This window comes from Gossypium hirsutum, chromosome A03, assembly GCF_007990345.1.
Source record: "Gossypium hirsutum isolate 1008001.06 chromosome A03, Gossypium_hirsutum_v2.1, whole genome shotgun sequence".
NCBI lineage: Eukaryota > Viridiplantae > Streptophyta > Magnoliopsida > Malvales > Malvaceae > Gossypium > Gossypium hirsutum.
The window spans coordinates 16,740,841-16,765,864 of record NC_053426.1 but is presented as its reverse complement, the minus strand read 5'-3'; the positions used below and the strand labels follow the sequence as shown (position 1 = coordinate 16,765,864).

At 36.5% G+C, this 25,024-nt stretch overlaps 1 non-coding gene across 1 annotated transcript; it reads left to right on the top strand.

The window, feature by feature from the left end:
• Nucleotides 1–1,192: 1,192 nt before the first annotated feature.
• On the top strand, nt 1,193–1,299 carry LOC121225323 (small nucleolar RNA R71). Its single transcript, XR_005923184.1, has one exon. It is a non-coding gene; the product is annotated as a small nucleolar RNA R71 (small nucleolar RNA).
• The last annotated feature ends 23,725 nt before the right edge of the window (nt 1,300–25,024 follow it).

Genomic DNA, 25,024 nt, shown 5'->3' with positions numbered 1-25,024 from the left:
TAATACTAGCCTCTAAATCAGCTAATGCATTATTAACATCTAAACTACCAATTAAGCAAGGAATCATAAAACTCCCTGGATCTTTTAGTTTGTTGGGTAGTTTATTTGTAGAATAGCTGAGCAAATTGCGTTTGCCTTCACATGCGAAGCCTTGTACAACTTCCACTTATTTGCTAAAAGTTCCTTTAAAAATTTCATTGCGTTTGGCATCTGCGATAGAGCTTCAATAAAAGGTAAGTTAATATGTAATTTTTTTAAGAGTTTAAGGAATTTACCAAATTTTTCATCTGAGCGGTCTTTCCTTGTCGCATGAGGGTATGGCACACGAGGTTTGTATTCTGTACTTACCAGTTTCTACTCATTGTGGTCTACCTCACCTTTACCTTTGCTTATCTCAGTTTCTTGCCTTGGTTCTGGTTTAGGTACGACTAACCCTTCCTCATCTTGATTAGTAATCGCATTGAGTTGCTCCCTTGGGTTAGATTCTGTGTTGCTTGGCAAGCTACCTTATGGTTGTTCAGAAATCAACTTGGTAAGCTGTCTAATCTGAGTTTTGAGCCCTTGGATCGATGCTTGTTGATTCTTAAGTGCTGTCTCGGTATTCTAAAAACGAGTTTCTGACACTGATATAAACTTTGAGAGCATCTCTTCAAGGTTCAGCTTTTTTTCCTGTTGGTAGGGTGGTTGTTGAAAACCCGGAGGATGTTGTGGCCTTTGATTTCCTTGACCGTTCCACAAAAAATTAGGATTGTTTCTCCAACCTGCATTATAAGTGTTACTATATGGGTTGTTTTAGGATCTAGAGTTATTGTTACCCATATATTGGACTTGTTCCTCCTCAATGCTAGGGTTGAAGGGTTGATATTCTGTGCATGCTCCTCCTCCATTCGAATCGCACCTCATCACTAGATGTACTTGAGTAGAACCACATAAACCGTCAATCTTTTTATTTAAGAGTTCTACCTGGTTAGATAGCATAGTAGCCGCGTCGAGGTTGAAAACACTGGCTGCTTTCGTCAGCTTTGTTCTCATAACTTGCCACTGATAGTTATCCAATGACATCTCCTTAATAAATTCGTAAGCCACCTCAGGTGTCTTATTATTGATAGTTCCTCCAGCGGCTGCATCAATCATCTGCCGAGTCGAAGGATTCAGGCCATTATGAAACGTTTGAACCTGTAGCCAAAGCGGTAACCCATGGTGAGGGCAACTTCTTAAAAGGTCCTTGTATCTCTCCCATATATCGTAGAGTGTTTTTAAATCCATCTGCACAAAAGAAGAGATATCATTACGTAATTTGGCTGTTTTAGCCGGTGGAAAATATTTTAATAAAAAATTTTCGGTCATTTGTTCATTGAACCTCGTGGTAACGAGTTCAACCATTGTTTAGCCTTATTTCTTAACAAAAAAGAAAACAACCGAAGGCGAATGGCGTCATCAGAAACACTATTAATTTTGAAGGTATCACAAAATTCTAGGAAATTTGCTAAGTGAGCATTGGGATCCTCGTCCTGCAAACCACCAAACTGAACAAACTGTTGTATTATTTGAATTATGTTAGGTTTCAGTTCAAAATTATTTGCAGCAATAGCAGGTCTAACTATACTTGACTCAGTTCCTGTTAAATTAGGTTTAACATAATCATACATAATGTGTGGAGCAGGATTTTGATTAACAGCAATTGCAGGAGGTAGCGGATATTCTTGGTTTTCAGTCATCTCCTCGGTTGTGGTTTGAATATTGTCCTCTTGCTTGTGCTCTGTGTATCTTAAACTTTGCCTTATTTCTCTTTGGTTTCTGTGAACTGTGCGATCGATCTCATTGTCAAAAAGTAATGGTTCTGACGGGTTTCTTCTAGTCATGAACTATAAGAACCTGCCAGAAAAAGGGAAAAGAAAGAATTAGTAATAAAAATTAGAATAAAATTTAAATTGCAGTAAAAGTAATTGGCTAAAGTAATAAAATTCGAGTGTTCCTAATATCTTAGTTCCCCGGCAACGGCGCCAAAAACTTGATACGTGATATTCGTGACAAGTTTTAAATATTTATAAAGTAACACCCCCAACTCGTATCCATTGCTGGAATAGGGTACGAGGCATTACCGGAGTTTACTAAATATTTTCAGATAATTTTGAGTCATTTATTATTCATATTTTGAAAATAACCATAACGTTTCTCTATTGGGCCCTCGAAGCCCCAAACATACATTAAAAACCAACAGAATTAAATCGGGATCATAAAAAATTTCGCAAAATCTTAAATTATATTTTCATCTAAGTACTTACCATTTCAATACTCCTTATAATTAAACATGTTACCATTCAATCAATAGCTTGGCACTTGTCTAAGCATCATACAACAACATTGTTAGTATACTTGCACATACTTCATATAAATTCAACAATGATATACCTATTTTCTCAACATATCACACTTAAGTTCAATAATAGTCTCAACTTACATAATTTCCTTATATCAACATATCAAAGATAATTATATATGTACATGTCACAAAATATATTATTCTCTTACTATTTCTTCATAAGCATATATCATTCATTTCGTTATATCAATATTTCATGCATCACCATTTCCTTATATCTTATGTATATTTACTTTGGTAATAGTTCGTATTAAACTTAACATAAATTAAATTTCATGCATCTATACTTATTTCATTTATCTATCTTCTTAATTATTTCATACAACTATTTTGTACATATATTTCCATATGACCAATTCCTGTAAACATTTAACACAACCATTTTGTACAACCAATTCATATAACTATTTGTCATCTGGTATATATTACCTGAATATTAGTTGTTCAACAGATATCTTGGCGTCTCTCTTCCACGGTCTTATTTATCTTTGACATGATGCCATATGTCTTTCAACTATGGTCTTACTCATTTTCTGTCATGTTGCCATGGTATCTTTCAACCATGGTCTTATTCATTTCATGTCATGCTGCCATGGTATCTTTCAACCATGGTCTTACACATTTTATATCAGGCTGCCATGGTATCTTTCAACCATGGTCTTACACATTTCATATCAGGCTGCCATGGTATCTTTCAACCATGGTCTTACACATTTCATAAATGGTTGTCATGGTATCTTTCAACCATGGTCATACACATTTCATATCAGAGAGCACACTCCCGTGAACCTCATCCTTACAGTGGGATTACCAGTCCAGGCTAAATCCCCTGTAATATAAACTCATAGAGTATTGTCAGGATTACCAGTCCAGGCTAAATCCCCTGCAATGACAATTACTTTAATGAGCTTGGATCTGAATTACCAGTCCAAGCTAAATTCAGACCCTAATTCGGATTACCCATCCGGGCTAAATCCATTTTCCACATATTCTTCGGGATGGCTATATCAGGATAAGATCACCCATCCAGGCTAGATCCTTTTTACCGCCAATTCCTTTTCAGAGATCCATCGAAATTTCATTTCATTCAATTGGGATTTCTTCCCATTTTATCAAATATATCAATGTTTCATCAATTTTCATACAATGAACATTCAAATCATATTCACATCAATAACATATATTTTAAGCATTAAAGAATATAACTCAAGTTACGTAAACTTACCTAGCGAAATTGTAGAAATATCAAGATTTAGGGACATTTTGGTAATTTACCATTTTCCCAATTTTCACCCAATATTAAATTGAAAATTTCATTCAATTTATTAATTTAGATAATAAAACAATTCATTCCCTTCAATTTGATCATTTTGACATTTTTACAAAATTGCCCCTGAAGTTTTACTTTTATTCAATTTAGTCCTTAAGCCTAAAACATGCAAATTAGCCATGCTAGCTGGATATTCATATATATTTTTCCTCCTCCTCCTCTCCATTCCACATCCTTAATGTATATAACACACTTGTAAGTAACATTATCTATAATCTTTATTATTTACTTTTATGAATATTCAAGCTATCCATCTGTGTCATAGTCAATAAATTATTTATATATGGAGCTATATAACTCCAAATTAAGATCTACTAATTTTCCCTGAAACTAGAATCATATATATTCTTACCAAAAAATTTTCAAAATTTTTGGTTTAGCCAATAAGTACAGTTTATTCTTTAAAGTTACCCCTGTTCTGCTGTCTAACAGTTCCGACTCTTCTTCCCTAAAAATTAATTATATCCTCGTAAAAGATTCAAATGATGTTTTTGTTTGTTTATCTGGAAAATAGGCTCATTAAGGATTCTAAACATATAAATTTAAGCCCCTAATTATTTTTCTCCAATTTTTTATGATTTTCCAAATTCAAAACAGGGGAACCCGAAATCATTTTGATGTTGTCTCACAAAATTTATTATATCTCATGATTTAAAGATCTATTGCTTACACCGTTTCTTCTATGAGAAACTATACTCAATAAGCTTTAATTTAATATTTTTTTCATCTTCTAATTCGATTTCTACAATTTATGTTGATTTTTCAAAGTTAGTCTACTGCTGTTGTCCAATATTGTTTTAGTGCAAGTTGTTTATTACCATTTTTCCCTTAAGCTTTAATAAATAACAATTTCGTCCCTACTCAATTAGCCTCTCAATTGAGCTGATTTTTCTCAATTAACACTTTATTCTATCACTTTAAACTACTTTACAACTTTTGGAAATCATAATTTCAGCACTAGACTTTAATTTCAACATTTTCACAATTATGTCCTAAAATCAATTTCCATTAATTTTACTAACTTAATTCATACTCTATTTGTAATATCCTGAATTAGGGCTTAATCAGAATAGTGGTTTCGTGACCACAAATCCGAGATAGAAATAATTATTTTATAATTATTTTGATGATTATGATATGATTGCATGATTGTGTGAAAATTTCGTGATGAAATTCTATGCCTAAAGTGCTTAAATTGAAAGTAGGGACTAAATCGAATAAGTTGCAAAACTTGCATTCTAGAAGTTTTTAGTATGAAATTGTTTTGGAATATTAATGAGGAGGTCTTAAATAGCAATTTGACCAATTTTAAGTTCATGGAAAAAATTAGGACATGGAAGGAATTTTTGGAAAGTTTAGTAGTAAGGGTATTTTGGTCATTTAGTTATTAAAATGAATTAAAAACAAAATTAAAAGCCAATTTTTGTCCATCTTCTTCATTAGGCCGAAATTTCAAGGGTTCTCCATATCTAGGGTTTGTTTCAAGCTTCCAAGCTCCATAGTAAGTGATTCCAAGCCCCGTTTTTAATGTTTTTTACGTTTTTGGAATCTCGGTAGCTCAATTAAGCTTATGTTAGCAATAATTCAACCTAGGGTTTATATTTGGAAAAATACCCATAGGTGAAATTTGTGTATTTTGATGTTTTACGATAGAATATGAGGTTTTAAATTATATTAGACAACTTGTGCTACTCGGTTTTGAGTGAAAACGAGTAAAAGGGCTTAATCGGCAAAAATACCTAATAGTCAGAAGTATATGTTAGAGACAGAATTTGATGTTGCCATAGAAGGGAAAAGTGATCAGCATGTTATAAAACATAAGAATAAGGAATAAAGTTTAATTCTCGAGCCTAGGGGCAAAAGTGTAATTATGCAAAAGTTTAGGGGCAAAAGTGTAATTTTTCAAAAGTTCGTATTAAATGCTATTTTGATGAATGTATGTAATAAATAAGATTAATTTGGCATTATAGATCAAGAGAAACGAGATTCAAGTCGCGATCGAGGAAAAGAAAAGATTGTGGACTAAATTGCAAAATCTTTATATTTTGGTACCAAGGTAAGTTCATGTGTAAATAATGTAGCATAATTGTTATTTTTAAGTTATTGATGTTAATTATATGATACGCTAATTTTAATCGTGAAATATTATGCTTTGTGTTTAATGCTGAATAATATGCAAATCATGTTTACTACTTGATAAATATGAATTGTTACCGAGTATCGGTTCTGATATTCCATGGAAGACGACAAATATGAGATCGAGGGAAAAAGCCCATTTGAACCTTAGGAATAGATTAGGATACAAGTGACATGTCACTAGGATGGTTGAGCATCCGAACTCGTTGAGTTGAGTCCGAGTTCACCTATGGATGCGAATGTCCGAACTCGTTGAGTTGAGTCCGAGTTCGTGAGATGTAACTAGGCATTCGAACTCGTTGAGTTGAGTCCGAGTTCACTTATGGATGCGAACGCCCGAGCTCGTTGAGTTGAGTCCGAGTTCACTTAGGGGCGGGTTACATGATTTCTTGATTACATATGTGGCACTTATGTGCAAATTATCCATGTATCCGAGTTATATTCCGATGTGTTCAACGGGTGAAATTTCTAGTGAAATGGAAGAACACTTAAGATGCAAGTGACGTTTTGGTAAGTGTTGTGAAATGGACACTTTGGACAGGTATGTTCTTAACCCTCAGGTTGAAAATAGATAGAACAACGATAAGGTGGTAAGATGATGAATGATGTTTAGAAATATGACATATGTTTTGGTGATACCATGCTAAAGTTGTTTGGTATATTTGTATTGTTATGTTACTTGTTATTTACATATGAACTTACTAAGCATTTATGCTTACTCCCTCCTCTTTATTTACTCTAGTTTTGAACAAGCCAGCTCGGGAATCGGGACGGGTCGAAGGCTCGATCACACTATCCAAAGGACTTTCATCTGGGTAAATGGCTTGTAAAACTTAAGTATGGCATGTATAGCAATATACTTATTTTGTGTAAATAATTTTATGATATGGCCATGTTTGGTTGAGAAAATGTTTGATATTGATAAGTCATGGTGATGGCTAATTTAGATCATGTTTGATATTATGGAAGTTTAATAGGTTATCTAGTTCATAAAAATTCATGGAAAGATGAAACTTGCCTTAAAACAGAATATTACTGCAGCAATGACATGAATTTGAAAAATCACTAAAATAGTATAAATGGAACTAAATAATGAGTAAGTTATGAAATTTAAGCTTAATGAGTCTATTTTCATGTGGATTGAACAAAACAGGCATATAAATTATATTTTATGAGATATTTAAACTTTTGTGAAACAGGGCCAGAGTGATTTCTGGATCCCCTTTTCTGACGTTAAAAATTTATAATAAATTTTAAAAAAATAATTAGAAGTTTTTCTTTATATTTACAGATTCCTTATTGAGTCTAGTTTTAAGAAAAACAAACCTTGTAGTCATTGAAATTCTGTATAGAGAGATATCTGATTCGTAATACACAGATGTTAGAGCAGTCAAACCCTGAAACAGGGGAGACTTTAACTAATAAACTGTAGTAATTGGCCCAACCAAAAATTCTAGAAACAAATTATTAAATAGATATATGAGTCTAGATTCAGGGAAAATTTACGGATCTTGATTTCGAGTTTCGTAACTCGAGATATGATTTTTCTTGTAACTGTGACGCGAGTAGCTGGAAAGCTGTGAATGTAGAAACAAATGATTTGAAGTTCTTAATTTGATAAATTATGTTCGGTAACCCCTCAAGCTCGACTCCGGCGATGGTTTCGGGCATGGGGGCATTACATTTAGTGGTATCAGAGCAGGTTTAGTCGGTTCTCGGACTACGTGTTGTATGTACGAATTTTGCTATTCTGCCATATGTATGAATTGTGATAGTGTGACGACTTCTGACCTTTTTAAATGAATTTTTATATAGTAAATGGATCCCAATCCAGCTGTGGTAGATGAAGTAGAGAGTAATGCGCCAGCTCCGGCTGAAGGGGCAGTACCGACTAAAAACCCACCTCCTACTGTTGGTCAGGGAAGAGGAGAAAGGGATTGGGAAGCCTTTCTCCAAATGATGAGTGCATGGTACATTGAGTTCGTTCGTACGAACCCAAATGTACGACCTCCCCCAATTCCTCAACCTATGCCTTCGATGCCTCAGGGAGTGGATATGATAAAATTTCACAGAACCCCCGTTGACAGAATTGGTAAACAAGGGGCTGAAGAATTTAGAGCAAATATTGATGAAGATGCAGAGAAAGTAGAGTTCTGGCTTGAAAATTCTATCCGGGTATTTGATGAATTATCTTGTACACCTGAAGAATGTTTGAAATGTGCTACATCTTTGTTGAGAGATTCAGCCTATAATTGGTGGAAAGCTTTGATTTCAGTGGTACCAAAAGAGAGGGTAACTTGGGAATTCTTTCAAGAAGAGTTTCGGAAGAAATATATTAGTGAAAGATTTATTGATCAGAAATGTAAAGAGTTTCTTGAGCTGAAGCAAGGTAATATGACAGTCTCAGAACATGAAAGAGAGTTTGTTCGATTGAGTAAGTATGCCAGGGAATATGTTCCTACAGAAGCCAAGATGTGCCGACGATTTGAAGACGGGCTCAACGAAGACATTAAAGTATTTGTAGGGATCCTTGAACTGAAAGAAATGGTAGTCCTAGTTGATCGAGCTTGTAAGGCTGAAGAACTACTTAAAGAGAAGAGGAAGGTAGAGGCTGAGACACGAAATTGGAAGAAAAGGCCAATGAGTAAGGCACCTTCACAGCAACCCGGAAAGTCAAGAAATATGAATCCTCGTTCCCAAGTTTTAGCTGGGCAATCATATGAAAATTTTAAGAAGCAGAATGTGGGTCCTAAATCTCAAAATAATTCTGCAGCCAGTGTAGGGAACTCGAGATTTGTTAAACCCGAGTGCCAGCGGTGTGGTAGAAATCATTTTGGTCCGTGCAGAGCAAATGAATGTTTTCGATGTGGTTCTCCGGATCATTTTATTAGAGACTGCCCAGAGAGAGCTGAGAAAGAAAAATTTCAGAGTGTAAAAGCTAGTGGCGCAAACTCGAGGGGAAGGTATCCGAGAAAAGCTGGAAGTGAAACAAGCAGTAAGAATGTAGCCTGAGATGCAGCAGTTAGATCTGAGGGAAGAGCTCCGGCTAGAACTTATGCTATTAAAGCGCGTGAAGATGCTTCCTCACCCGATGTGATTACCGGTACATTTTCTCTTTATGATATTAATATTATTGCTTTGATTGATCCTGGTTCTACTCATTCATATGTATGTATGAAACTGGTGTCTAGTGTCACGGGCCAGAGTTCAAAGCCCGTGACCATCGAACCAAATGCATCCGATGGAGGTCTATTAATCAGATGGGGATCATTTGGCCCACGTGAGCTGGCCTGATTCAAGGAACTGTTGGAGAAGCTTGTCAGATTAAAGTCTGGTTGGCCCAATCGGACTGGCCTGTTGCTTGAAGAGATTGAAGGTCCATCTACAAATATGGAAACATGATCTTAAAAGATATGATATTATAATCTTAGAGATCTTAGATATGATATGGAATCTTATAAGATATTATTTTATAATATTACATATCTTATCTAAGATATGTAATCTTATAAGATATGATATTATATTCTTAGAGATTTGATGGTAGGTACCCTTTAATCTCGTCCGTCGATGTAATTGTATCTTGACCGTCTGTTTTGGGGGAGCTCAAGTATAAATAGAGAGCCTCCCCCTCATTTGTACTCACTCCATTCATTGTTTCATTATTCTTCGTGAATAAGAGAATAGAGAGCATTTACTCAAACACTTTGTGTGCGTCCCTTTCTTTTGTTCTTTATAAGCTTCTTTTGGCATAAGTTTGCTTCCGCTGTACGAGTTGGTGCCTTGGAGGAGTTCTTAAGGAATCCTCATTCGAGTAAAGGCTGACTTGGGCGAGTTTGGACGAGCGAATCGCCTAAGGCCGCACGGATCGCGAGACGAAAGGTCTAGCCCCGTGACAAGTGGTATCAGAGCTAGGGTTCGAACCAAGAAGTATCCGAGCTGTTGGTTCAAAGGCACTGTTGGGATGTCGAAAGAAGAGTTCGAACAAATATGGGGAGAAAGTCTTTGAGGGAGATGCTGTCGGCAATAGAGGTACGCGTGGGTAAACTTGAGGAGTCCATGGAAGACGTTAAAGAGTCTGACAATGCTCGTGGGGAAAGCATTGAAGACATGAAAGAGTAGTTCAGAGACTTTGTGACCACGTGTCTAACTTCCCAAAGGGATAACGTGCAAGAATTGCTAGATTCCCAAAGGAAAAAGCTGACAGAGAGGAACAATGCTCTCGAAGCCATGGTGAAGGCTTTGAAGGAGGAAACAATGGCCACGACGCTGACTTTAAGCACAAGAATAGAGGAGCTCGAGGGAGAGCTGGCCTTGTGTCGAGCAGCGGTGGAAGAAGGAGTGTCGAGTGCAGCACTCAGTAGCGAGTGTGTCCCAGAACCGAAAGAGTTTGTGGGGACAAGGTCTGCATGTGAGGTGGACAATTTCTTGTGGAGGATGGAAAACTACTTCCGTGCCAAAGGCATCGTGGATGATGCGGATAAGGTACAAACTGCTTCATTATTTCTTATTGATATTGCGCTTTTATGGTGGCGAGGTAGGACCACAGATAAGAGGCAATGTGAGATTGGAACATGGGAGAAGTTCCAATGCAAGTTGAAGGGACAGTTTTACCCAGAGTTTGCCGAGGAAGAAGCTCGGGCAAAGTTGCAAGGAATAACGCAACGGGGCACAGTGGGGGAGTATGTTCGTGAGTTCAAGGAACTCATGCTCTAAGTTTCGAATGTGACCGAGAGAGAAGCAATGCTTGCTTTTCAAGAGGGATTGAATCCGTGGGTCAGACAAGAGGTGGAACAAAGAGGTGTCCAAAAGCTGTCGGAAGCCATGAAGGTAGCGGTATCCGTGGTTAAGCTTGGTCTAGGGAAAGACAAGCTTGGATCTTCCAAGTCCGAGGAAAGAGGCGTATGTGAAGGGAATCATGAGGAAGATACGGATGAGTATGGCAATGACAACGGCGATAATTGTGGTAATGGGAAACCATGAGTTGGGAGGAAGAAACCCAAGAAGAGAAGGGACAAGCTGAAATGCTTTCTCTGCGACGGTCCACACATGCTAAAGAAATGTCCGATGAAATCCGCACTTAGGAAGAAGCCGGTGGGTAAGGCCTTGGGACTTGGTTCGAGCGCAAGGGGTGTTGAACCTAAGAGGCCAAAAGCGAGAAGAAGCCAGTCGAGTGCTTCTTATGTCATGGTCTGCATCGGTTGCGGAAGTGTCCGAGGAAGTCTGTTATCGATGGGAATGATCGAGCAGATACGGAGCCCAAGAAGCTTGGTTCGAGCAAGGGAAAAGTCGAAGCCAAGAGGGCAAAGAGGAGCAAGTCTGTCATCGAAGGGAACGATGGAGCAGACCAGGAGCCCAAGAAGCTTGGTTCGAGCAAGGGTAAAGCCGAAGCCAAGAGGGCAAAGAGGAGCAAGTCTGTCATCAAAGGAAACGATAGAGTAGACAAGGAGCCCAAGAAGCTTGGTTCGAGCAAGGGTAAAGCCGAAGCCAAGAGGGCTAAGAGGAGCAAAAAGAAGCGAGTAAAGTGCTTCTTGTGCCGTGGTCCGCATGAGTTGCGGAACTGTCCAAAACAAGCCGTAGTCAAAGGAAAGGCAACGTCCGAGCATAGAGAGTCGTCGGAGGGGCTTCCACCCAAGAGAGAGGTGAGTTTGTCATCGAACTTAGAGGAAGAAGTTGCGATGAAAACAGTGAAGCTAGGAACAATGAGGCTCGAATCGAGTGAAGCGTCGGAGTTGGCCGAGTCATCGACAAGGCTTCCACCTATGGGAGAGGTGGGTGGTGCATCGGACTTTAAGGAAAAAGAAGTGATGCATGTGGGACAGTTGACCCGAGTAAATGCAAAGGTACATTCGAAACACTCTGATAGTGTTTTGCATTCTAACTTGTGTACTTGGCGAGAACGTAGGGGCCCTTTCGAAGTTCTTGAGCAAGGAGGCCAAGAGACTGTGGGCAAAGCGAAGCCAAGTGTCGTGAATCATGAGGATTCTGTTCGAGGGAAGTTAGAATGTGGGCAAGGGAGTGACATAACTCCTTGTCGTCGAGATGTACAAACGAGTAGGACGACTCGAGTTAAGAAGCGACGGAAGCCGAGGCAAAAGTCCCAAAGAAAGGAAAGAGCTAAGACAACGAGTGGGATCCAAGGCAAATCAAGTCAGTGCCATTCAAGAGTCGCAACGAGGACGTTGCGAGAATGGGTGGGGGAGAATGTCACGGGCCAGAGTTCAAAGCCCGTGACCATCGAACCAAATGCATCCGATGGAGGTCTATTAATCAGATGGGGATCATTTGGCCCACGTGAGCTGGCCCGATTCAAGGAACTGTTGGAGAAGCTTGTCAGATTAAAGTCTGGTTGGCCCAATCGGACTCGCCTGTTGCTTGAAGAGATTGAAGGTCCATTTATAAATATGGAAACATGATCTTAAAAGATATGATATTATAATCTTAGAGATCTTAGATATGATATGGAATCTTATAAGATATTATTTTATAATATTACATATCTTATCTAAGATATGTAATCTTAGAAGATATGATATTATATTCTTAGAGATTTGATGGTAGGTACCCTTTAATCTCGTCCGTCGATGTAATTGTATCTTGACCGTCGGTTTTGGGGGAGCTCAAGTATAAATAGAGAGCCTCCCCCTCATTTGTACTCACTCCATTCATTGTTTCATTATTCTTTGTGAATAAGAGAATAGAGAGCATTTACTCAAACACTTTGTGTGCGTCCCTTTCTTTTGTTCTTTATAAGCTTCTTTTGGCATAACTTTGCTTCCGCTGTACGAGTTGGTGCCTTGGAGGAGTTCTTAAGGAATCCTCATTCGAGTAAAGGCTGACTTGAGCGAGTTTGGACGAGCGAATCGCCTAAGGCCGCACGGATCGCGAGACGAAAGGTCTAGCCCCGTGACACTAGTATGAATATACCTATTGAGAACACAGAATTTATGATTAGAGTGTCGAACCCGTTAGGCAAATGCATGATAGTTGATAAAGTATGCAAGAAATGCCCTTTAATGATTCGGGGTCATTACTTTCCGGCCGACTTGATGTTGTTGTCGTTTGATGAATTTGATGTTATTTTGGGTATGGATTGGTTGACATTGCATGATGCTATAGTAAATTGCAAAGAAAAAGTTATAGAATTAAAATGTGAAAGTGGTGAAATCTTGCGGGTTGAACTAGACAAATCAGAGGCAATATTTAGTATGATTTCTTCGATGTCGACTCAGAGATATTTGAGAAAGGGTTATGAAGCTTATTTGGCGTATGTAATTAATACAAAAGAAAGTTGAATCAGTGCCGGTTGTGTATGAATTTGCGGACGTATTTCCAGAAGAATTACCGGGTTTGCCTCCAGTCAGGGAAGTAGAATTTGGTATAGATTTGATATTGGGAACAGCTCCGATCTCGATTTCTCCATATAGAATGGCACCAACAGAGTTGAAAGAATTAAAGTCGCAGTTGCAAGAGTTGACTGATAAAGGCTTTGTGAGACCAAGTTTTTCACCTTGGGGTGCTCCCGTGTTATTTGTGAAAAAGAAGGATAGCTCTATGAGATTATGTGTTGATTATCGGCAGTTAAACAAGGTGACAATCAAAAACAAGTATCCATTGCCGAGAATTGATGATTTGTTTGATCAGCTAAAAGGAGCGACATGGTTTTCAAAGATTGACTTGAGATCTGGGTATTATCAGCTGCGAGTGAAAGAGTCAGATGTGCCTAAAACTGCTTTTAGAACAAGGTATGGTCATTATGAATTTTTAGTTATGCCATTCGGGTTGACAAATGCTCCTACTGTGTTTATGGACTTAATGAATCGCATATTTCGGCCATACCTGGACAAATTTGTTGTGGTGTTTATAGATGATATTTTAATTTATTCAAAAGATGAGACAGAGCATGCTGAGCATTTGAGGATAGTTTTGCAAACTTTGAGAGATAAGCAGCTGTATGCTAAGTTTAGTAAAAGTGAATTTTGGCTCCGGGAAGTTGGATTTTTGGGTCATATTGTTTCAAGTGATGGTATACGGGTTGATCCTAGTAAAATTTCAGCCATTGTTGATTGGAAACCACCGAAAAATGTAACTGAAGTTAGGAGTTTCTTGGGGCTAGCTGGGTATTATCGGCGGTTCGTAAATGAATTTTCTATAATTGCTGCTCCTATGACTAGACTACTCCGAAAGGATGTTAAATTTGAATGGACGGAAGAATGTCAATAGAGTTTCGAAGAATTGAAAAAGTTATTAACTGAAGCACCAGTGTTGATACAACCTGAATCAGGTAAAGAAATTGTGGTGTATAGTGATGCTTCTCTAAATGGTTTGGGGTGTGTCCTCATGCAAGAAGGAAAAGTGGTGGCTTATGCTTCGAGGCAGTTAAAACCTCATGAGAGGAATTATCCTACTCACGATTTGGAATTGGTTGCAGTGGTGTTTGCTTTGAGGATTTGGCGACATTATTTGTATGGTGAAAAGTGCCGAGTATATACCGATCACAAAAGTCTTAAATACTTGATGTCACAAAAAGACTTGAATTTGAGACAGCGAAGATGGTTAGAGTTATTGAAAGATTACGAGCTTGTTATTAATTATCATCCGGGAAAAGCGAATGTGGTTGCCGATGCTTTAAGTAGAAAGTTGTTGTTTGCTTTGAGAGTTATGAACGCTCAGTTGAAAATTTCAGATGACGGTTCGATTCTAGCAGAGTTAAGAGCAAGACCGATGTTTTTACAAGAGATTTCTGAAGCTCAAAAAAAATGATCAAGATTTGCTAGCCAAAAGAAAACAGTGTGAAGCTGATACGGGATCAGATTTCAAAATCGGTTCTGATGGTTGTTTGATGTTTAAAAATCGGATTTGTGTACTGAAAAATGATGAGTTGATTCAAAAGATTTTGCATGAAGCACATAATAGTTGTTTGGCGGTTCATCCGGGCAGTACGAAGATGTATAATGACTTATAGAAAATGTACTGGTGGAGTGGAATGAAAAGAGATATTTCCGAGTTTGTATCAAAGTGCTTAGTTTGTCAACAAGTGAAAGCTGAACAGCAGGTACCTTCGGGATTACTTCAGCCTATTATGGTTCCTGAATGGAAATGGGATAGGATTACTATGGATTTTATATCAGGGTTGCCGTTAACTCCAGGGAAGAAAAATGCCATCTGGGCAATAGTTGACAGACTGACTAAATCGGCTCATTTTATTCCGGTACGTACAGATTATTCTCTTAATAAGTTGGCTGAATTGTATATCCGAGAGATTGTTAGACTTCATGGGATACCTTTGTCAATCATTTCGGATAGAGATCCGAGGTTTACCTCACGGTTTTGGCAAAAGTTGCAAGAAGCATTAGGTACAAAGTTAAATTTCAGCACTGCCTTTCATCCACAAACTGATGGACAATCAGAGAGAGTAACTCAAATTCTTGAAGACATGCTCAGATGTTGTATATTGGAATTTCAAGGTAGTTGGGAAAAGTATTTACCGTTGGTAGAATTTGCTTATAATAATAGTTATCAGACAAGTTTGAAGATGGCACCTTATGAAGCATTATATGGTCGTAAATGTCGGACGCCATTGTATTGGACTGAACTCAAGGAAAATCAGATTTATGGAGTTGATTTAATAAAAGAAACCGAAGAAAAGGTGAAAGTGATTCGAGATTGTTAGAAAGCTGCTTCAGATAGACAGAAATCTTATACGGATTTGAAACGAAAGGAAATGGAGTTTCAAGTTGGTGATAAGGTATTTTTGAAAGTGTCTCTATGGAAGAAAGTCCTTAGATTTGGACAAAAGGGCAAGTTAAGTCCGCGTTTTATTGGACCGTATGAAATAATTAAAAAAGTTGGACCGGTAGCATATCGGCTAGCGTTACCACCCGAATTAGAGAAGATTCATGATGTGTTTCACGTATCTATGTTACGCCGGTATCGTTCGGATCCTTCACATATAATTTCACCGACAGAAATTGAACTGCGACCGGATATGACTTATGAAGAAGAACCGATTAAGATTTTAGCTCGAGAAGTCAAACAACTAAGAAATAATAGTGTTGCACTTGTGAAAGTGTTGTGGCAAAAGCGGTAGAAGAGACTACATGGGAACCTGAAGAAACTATGAGAAACCAATATCCACACCTGTTTACCGGTAAGATTTTCGAGGACGAAAATCCTTAAAAGGGGGGGAGTTGTAATATCCTGAATTAGGGCTTAATCGGAATAGTGGTTTTGTGACCACAAATCCGAGATAGAAATAATTATTTTATAATTATTTTGATGATTATGATATGATTGCATGATTGTGTGAAAATTTCGTGATGAAATTCTATGCCTAAAGTGCTTAAATTGAAAGTAGGGACTAAATCGAATAAGTTGCAAAACTTGCATTCTAGAAGTTTTTAGTATGAAATTGAGGAGGTCTTAAGTAGCAATTTGACCAATTTTAAGTTCATGGACAAAATTAGGACATGGAAGGAATTTTTGGAAAGTTTAGTAGTAAGGGTATTTTGGTCATTTAGTTATTAAAATGAATTAAAAACAAAATTAAAAGCCAATTTTTGTCCATCTTCTTCATTAGGCTGAAATCTCAAGGGTTCTCCATAGCAAGGGTTTGTTTCAAGCTTCCAAGATCCATAGTAAGTGATTCCAAGCCCCGTTTTTAATGTTTTTTACGTTTTTGGAATCTCGGTAACTCAATTAAGCTTATGTTAGCAATAATTCAACCTAGGGTTTATATTTGGAAAAATACCCATAGGTGAAATTTGTGTATTTTGATGTTTTACGATAGAATATGAGGTTTTAAATTATGTTAGACAACTTGTGCTACTCGATTTTGAGTGAAAACGAGTAAAAGGGCTTAATCGGCAAAAATACCTAATAGTCACAAGTATATGTTAGAGAGAGAATTTGATGTTGCCGTAGAAGAGAAAAGTGATCAGCATGTTATAAAACATAAGAATAAGGAATAAAGTTTAATTCCCGAGCCTAGGGGCAAAAGTGTAATTATGCAAAAGTTTAGGGGCAAAAGTGTAATTTTTCAAAAGTTCGTATTAAATGTTGTTTTGATGAATGTATGTATTAAATAAGATTAATTTGGCATTATAGATCAAGAGAAACGAGATTCAAGTCGCGATCGAGGAAAAGAAAAGATTGTGGACTAAATTGCAAAATCTTTATATTTTGGTACCAAGGTAAGTTCATGTGTAAATAATGTAGCATAATTATTTTTTTTAAGTTATTAATGTTAATTATATGATATGCTGATTTTTAATCGTGAAATATTATGCTTTGTGTTTAATGTTGAGTAATATGCAAATCATGTTTACTACTTGATAAATATGAATTGCTACCGAGTATCTGTTCCGATATTCCATGGAAGACGACAAATATGAGATCGAGGGAAAAAGCCCATTTGAACCTTAGGAATAGATTAGGATACAAGTGACATGTCACTAGGATGGTTGAGCATCCGGACTCGTTGAGTTGAGTCCGAGTTCACCTATGGATGCGAATGTCCGAACTCGTTGAGTTGAGTCCGAGTTAGTGAGATGTAACTAGGCATCCGAACTCGTTGAGTTGAGTCCGAGTTCACTTATGGATGCGAACGCCCGAGCTCGTTGAGTTGAGTCTGAGTTCACTTAGGGGCGGGTTACATGATTTCTTGATTACATATGTGGCACTTATGTGCAAATTATCCATGTATCCGAGTTATATTCCGATGTGTTCAACGGGTGAAATTTCTAGTGAAATGGAAGAACACTTAAGATGCAAGTGAGTTTTGGTAAGTGTTGTGAAATGGACACTTTGGACAGGTATGTTCTTAACCCTCAGGTTGAAAATAGATACAACAACGATAAGGTGGTAAGATGATGAATGATGTTTAGAAATATGACATATGTTTTGGTGATACCATGCTAAAGTTGTTTGGTATATTTGTATTGTTATGTTACTTGTTATTTACATATGAACTTACTAAGCATTTATGCTTACTCCCTCCTCTTTATTTACTGTAGTTTTGAACAAGCCAGCTCGGGAATCGGGACGGGTCGAAGGTTCGATCACAGTATCCAAAGGACTTTTATCTGGGTAAATGGCTTGTAAAACTTAAGTATGGCATGTATAGCAATATAATTATTTTGTGTAAATAATTTTATGATATGGCCATGTTTGGTTGAGAAAATGTTTGATATTGTTAAGTCATGGTGATGGCTAATTTAGATCATGTTTGATATTATGGAAGTTTAATAGGTTATCTAGTTCATAAAAATTCATGGAAAGATGAAACTTGCCTTAAAACAGAATATTGCTGCAGCAATGACATGAATTTTAAAAATCACTAAAAATAGTATAAATGGAACTAAATAATGAGTAAGTTATGAAATTTAAGCTTAATGAGTCTATTTTCATGTGGATTGAACAAAACAGGCATATAAATTATATTTTATGAGATATTTAAACTTTTGTGAAATAGGGCCAAAGTGATTTCTGGATCCTCTATTCTGACTTTAAAAATTCATAATAAATTTTAAAAAAATAATTAGAAGTTGTTCTTTATATTTACAGATTCTTTATTGAGTCTAGTTTTAAGAAAAACAAACCTCGTAGTCATTGAAATTCTGTATAGAGAGATATCTGATTCGTAATACACAGATGTCAGAGCAGTCAAACCCTGAAACAGGGGACACTTTAACTAATAAACTGTACTAATTGGCCCAACCAAAAATTCTAGAAAAAAATTAGTAAATAGATATATGAGTCTAGATTCAGGAAAAATTTACGGATCTTGATTTTGAGTTTCTTAACTCGAGATATTATTTTTCTTGTAACTATGATGCGAGTAGCTAGAAAGCTGTGAATTTAGAAACAAATGATTTGAAGTTCTTAATTTGATAAATTATGTTCAGTAACCCCTCAAGCTCGACTCCGGCGACGGTTTCGGGCATGGGGGAGTTACACTATTTCTATTCAAGTTCCCTCCCAACTCAAATTTAACTCCTAAATTTTCAGCTTATTTAACTAGTTTCAAAATTTCCTCAAATTAGCCCTTCAACATAAAACTTATGAATTACTTTACAATTCAATCCTTATTTCATTTCTAACTTGAATTTCTATCAATTTAACCCTTATTTCATCATTTTACTCAACATGAACAGTATCTAAAAATCTAATATCTTTTCAAAATATCAACTTAATTTCATCAAAATCTTGTCCAAAGCTTCTAAAATATCAAAATTAAGTAAAAAGGGCTCAATTGACTTACCTATTAAACTTCCAAGCTTCACACCTTTGATTTTCCCTTTTTTCTTTCTTTTCTCTTTTTCTTTCTTTCCTTCCCCTGCTTTCTGTTTCGTTTGCTTTGTTTCTTTATTTCTCTCCTTTATTTCTTTTTTCCTTTTTATCTTCCCTTTTTTATATATACACACATGTATTTATACTTGAATAATAAGTATTATTTATTTATTCATGTGTATATTATTAGTATATTTGTAACCATTTATAACCATACATTTGTCATTATTTAATATATTTATCATATAAAATCTTATAATATAATTATTTAATTAATAAATATCTATTTAATATCTAATACATGTATTACAAATGTATGTATTTTTATCCATACACTTGTATATTTTATTTACTATACATTTTTCTTTATATTAATTTGTTTATCATATAGATATCTTATAATATAATTATAATAAATAAATTTAATATCATTTATTACTAATATATATATTAATTAAAATCTAAGTAAAAATCTTAGATTTTTATTTTATATGTTGCCTCACTTATGCTAAATGGCATAATTGCCATTTTGGTCCTTTTTATTTTCTTTTAATCTATAATTAAACTTTCACACTTTATTCAATTTAATCCTTTTATACAATTATCCTTAATTAAGCTAAATTCACTTAATTAAACTCTAATTAACCACTCTGAACTTTTTAAATATTTTTGATAAATATTTACGGATCTTTTTTTTAGTAACGAAGACTCGAAAATACACTTTTCCGATAACCGTAAAATTCGGGTTATTACATATAATGAATCATTCTTGAAACTAACTATTATCACGATGAAGGCAAGTATACCTATCGAACAGTAGTATAGCTTTAGCAAGATCGAATTGTCGAACCCAAAGGAACTAAAAGTACTAATAATGACTGTCTTTTTATTATCTAGCCTAAGAATAATGGAGTTTGTTTTAACTAACTAATTAACTAAACTAAGAATTCACAGAAAATAGGATTGGGGAATTACTTTTGGAAAACACAATTGATTGAGACAATACCTAAGGAAAAATCCACCTAGACTTCACTTGTTATTTGACTCTGAATCGAACGATTTATTCATTTGACTTGATCCGTAAAAATCCCTAAGTTATATTATTATCTCTCTCGAGACTAACAACGTCTAACCCTAGGTTGAATAATTGAAATCTCTTTCTAATTAACTCCCTAGGGTTGCATTAACTCGATCTATGGATCCCCTTATTAGGTTTCACCCTAATTCGACAAAATCTTGTCACCCTATGTACTCTTAGACAAATGTACTCTTAGACATGGTCTATTCCTCCTCTGAATAAGAGCTTAACTTGAATCAATATCCTGGAATATCAAAATAAGAATTAAGAACACATAATTAAAAACAAGACAAATATTTATCATACAATTCAGATAATAATAACAAGATCTGTCTTAGGCTTCATTCCTCTTAGGTATTTAGGGGTTTTAGTTCATAACTAAAAAGGTAAACATCTCAGAAGAATAATAAATACAAAACATAAAGAAAAACCCAAAACTCCTGAAGATGGATCAATCGACTTTCCTTGAGCAGTTCCCTGCTTCCCTCTCCGTGTGTCTTTTTCCTTCTCCTCTAGGGTGTATTTATAGGATTTAGAATGCCTAAGAATCCTCAAAATTAGCCTTTTTCGAATTGGACTCAATTTGGGCTCGACAGACGCTCGTGTGTGATTGCTTAAGCCCGTGGTCAAGCCTATTAAATAGGCACAGGCATGTGGTCCACCCGTGTGAGTCGTGCTTCGATTCTACCAAATTGACACGGTCGTGTGATCTGCCCGTGAGAGGAGGTCCAGGCCGTGTTGATTTCATACGTTGGCCTAGTTTCTCCATTTTTGGCCTGTTTCTCCTTCCTTTCACTATCCTATGCTCACCTAAGTATAAGACATGAAATTAAGGCATTAGGAGCATCGAATTCACCAGTTTTAAGGAAAAATCATCCATAAAATGTGCTAAGCATGGGATAGAAATATGTATAAATTACGGTTTATCATCAATATATTATTAGCCCAATCAGTCACATCTATGTCTCTATCTTCTAGGAGTCATTCGCTCTTATACCCAAGGAAAAGTATCTTCCCAATTAGACTTGATAGACGACATATTAGCATTTCAATCGTTTACTTATTCTCGTTTAGATGAAGGAATTGTTTAGGTTAATCTACTAATATAAGTTGTCTTTTTATATTACTATCCAATATCGTAATACCGCTTAGTATTAGTTAAATATTAGATAACCAATGAATTAATATTTATTTCCATTTTACTTTGTGTGCAAAAACTGTTGAGAAAAATATACATAGGGTATTAATGAAATTCATGAGGATACGATTGAGTTGTTTCCTCGTACTACACTTCTTGTTTGGGGGCTTGGGATTAGGAATTTTGTTTTGCTCAAAATTCCTTGTAACATTCCATTTTTTAGTGGTGTCAGAAATGATGGTTTCAGGGCCACAAATCCGACGAGTGAGTTCATAAATAGTAAAATTTAATATTTATGAGTAAAGTGTAGAATTTCTTCGAAATTTGATTTAATGATTTTTATTATTTGAACGAATAATTAGGTTCAAGTGGTATATCCCAAAAGTTAAGTGGATTTACAAAAAAAAGAGATATCAAGATCTCGTTTCTATAAATCGACCTGTAAATGTTTAAAAATATATTTACGGAGTGTTATTAGGGTCATATTAAATTTGGTTAAGGAAATTTAACGTTTAGATAATTAATGAAGAAAAAAAGACTAAATCGTAAAAGTTACATAAGTCAATCGTTATTAGTTCAATTGTACTAAATGACTAATGAATCATGTTTAAATGGATTAAAGTGGTAAATGTAACGCCCTAAATTTCTGCAATTTTGGCTTTTGTGGTTGTTGAGCATGGAAATATCAAAACTTTTGTTTTGATTATTTTTGGTATATATATATGGTTTAAGAGGTTATGTACTTTGGGGTGTGTTTGGGAGGTCCCAAGTTCGAGCCTTAACTTGGGCTAAAATTTTGGTTTTTATAAGAATTAAGCCTGGGTTTTGGTTAACGGGTTTATAAGGAATTGATGGTAAAAACCTAACAGAATGGGTCGACTGGTCTAGTGGTTAAGATGTGTGTTGGTGTGTTAGAGGTCTGGAGTTCAATTCCCTGTGGTAGCAATGAGATTATTTTTGCTACAAGTTTCAGTAAAGTGTTGGGTTTTATTAAAATTCTCAGTTGAGGGTTTTAGGAAAAATTAGGGGTTTTCTTATTTCCTTCTTTTTGGCAAAATATTTTCTTTGCATTCTTCCTCTTCCAAACTCTAGCTGTCGAACTTTTCTTCTTCTTTTTCCCTTCTTCTCCATTTTTTTCTCCTTCATTTTCGATTAGTTATAGCGTGTTGCTAGTGATTTCTTCGGTTTGGTAAGTTTGGTTTTTAATAAAAGTTAAGGGATTTCCTTGGAGATTGTTTAAAAGGGATTTTGGTTGCTGTTTAGGGAATATTCTAGGGTCTGTGGGTCATTAATCGAGATCTTAACAGCGAGGAATCACCGTTATTCATTGAAGGTAAGTATATATCTCGTTTAGAGATTTACTTATTCTTAATAATCTAACTTAAGAGACTGGTTTTGGGCTCGGTATTATAAATTTTAGGCTTTGGAGTACTCGTGGTTGGATTAGCAGCGAAAATGAACCAAATGTGTACTCTGATTATGCAGAAAATGAGTTTTGGTGAAAGTCGAATAGTGGTCTGTGGACCCCACACAGGCGTGTGGTCTGCCCGTGTGGTAGCCTGCGTCCTGAGACACAGGCATGTCACTGATGAGCCAGGCCGTGCGCGCGCTACATAGGCGCGACGGACACGGGCGTGTGATAGCTTATAGGCCGTGTGCGAGGCACGGGCTCAGGCAAATGGGCAGTGTAGGCCACATGGGCCTGTGGGTCCACACGAGCGTGTGAGAATCTAGGCCAGGCCATGTGATCCACACGGGCAAGGCCAATTTGGGCCGTGTGGGCCCATACGCAAGGCACACGGGTGTGTGAGCCCCTTTAATCTGAAATGTTCTGTAAGGTTGCACGGGTCACCCAAGTTGACAGTGACCTGTAGTAGGGTCGGTAAGCCTTATATAGACTCTTAATTCTGAGATGCATGGGTATGCATAATATACTTAGCATGATTATCTGATTTGTTCTGTTCTGTAAATAAAGGTATGATCTGTTTGTTTACATTATAGCATGACATGTTTGTATGATGCATTGCACCGGGGTGGGTTTAACGAAGTGAAAGGAGTACCTGAAGGGTTTCATAAGCCCGTTATCTGGCAGCTAAGCTACATACTTATGATATGTGCTGCGATGCGGTACTTTATAGTGTGTTGGGTTGGTTGGGTCGATTATATCCCCATATACAGTGTGAAGGGATGGGTGGGTTGATTTTATCCCCACATAGTGTGTTGGGTTAGACGGAGATGGTGTGCAGGGTTGATGGGCATGATATTTCCGATATCTGATTTGTTATACATGCGATATCTGTACAGCTAAGGCCGAATAACTGTATTCTGTTATCTGTTTGTATGCATGTTGTTTGTGGGGATATACACACTGAGTTGTGAAAACTTACCCATTTATTTATTTATCTGTTTAGGTAATCCCCAGCATTAGATGGATCGGTGTGACGGAAGGTTCGATGGTGACAATTGGTAGACATTTAAAGATATTTGAGTAACACTTTATTTTGACTACTTTACTTAAATATTTATTTTGGGTTTATTTGGGGGATTTTAAATTGTTAAATTATTGATTTACGAATTAATTATGTTTTAGCTTCTGTGTTAATGAAATGTTTTCACTTAATATTTGGAATAGAGATTTCACAACTCAAGTAAAGATAACAAATTGGACGACTTTTAACTTGCTAAGGTTTTTCTACAAAGCACTCACATGTGACGCAGCCAGATTCGGCCATAACGTCTAGGCCGGGTCTGTGGGGGACATGGTTTTCCTTAGGGTCTCGCCATGGAAAAAGGTTCTAAGGTTTGGTCGCAAGGGTAAGCTGAGCCCTCAGTTTATTGGGTTATACCGGATTTTAAAGCGAGTAAGGCTAGTCGCATATCAATTAGAGCTACCTCCAGAGTTAGACTGCATACATGATTTGTTCCATGTCTCGATGTTGAGACGCTACCGCTTTGTTCTTAAGTAGGTTGTGCCCGTAGAGGAGATTGAGATTAGACTGGATCTGACGTTCGAGGATGAACTGGTTCAGATTCTAGATCGCGACGTTAAGGTCTTACGTAGGAAGTCTATTCCCTTGGTGAAGGTGCTGTAGTGGAATCATAGCACTGAGAATGCTACTTGGGAGCTAGAGGATTCGATGCGACAGCAGTATCCTCACATTTACTTATCAGGTAAAATTCGAGGACAAATTTTCTTTTAGGGGGTAGAGTTGTAACGCCCCAGATTTCTACAATTTCGGCTTTTATGGTTGTTGAGCATGAAAATATCAAAACTTTTTTTATTATTCTTTTTGGTATATATATGTGGTTTAAGAGGTTATGTGCTTTGGGGCGTGTTTGGGAGGTCCCAAGTTCGAGCCTTAACTTGGGCTAAAATTTTAGTTTTTATAAGAATTAAGCTTGGGTTTTGGTTAATAGGTTTATAAGGAATTGATGGTCAAAACCTAACAGAATAGGCCTGCTGGTCTAATGGTTAATATGTGTGTTGGTGTGTTGGAGGTCTGGAGTTCGATTCCCTACGGTAGTGATGAGATTATTTTTGCTGCAAGTTTCAGTAAAGTGTTGGGTTTTATTAAAATTCTGAGTAGGGGGTTTTAGGAAAAATTAGAGGTTTTCTTATTTCCTTCTGTTTAGCAAAATATTTTTTCTGCCGTTCTTCCTCTTTCAAAC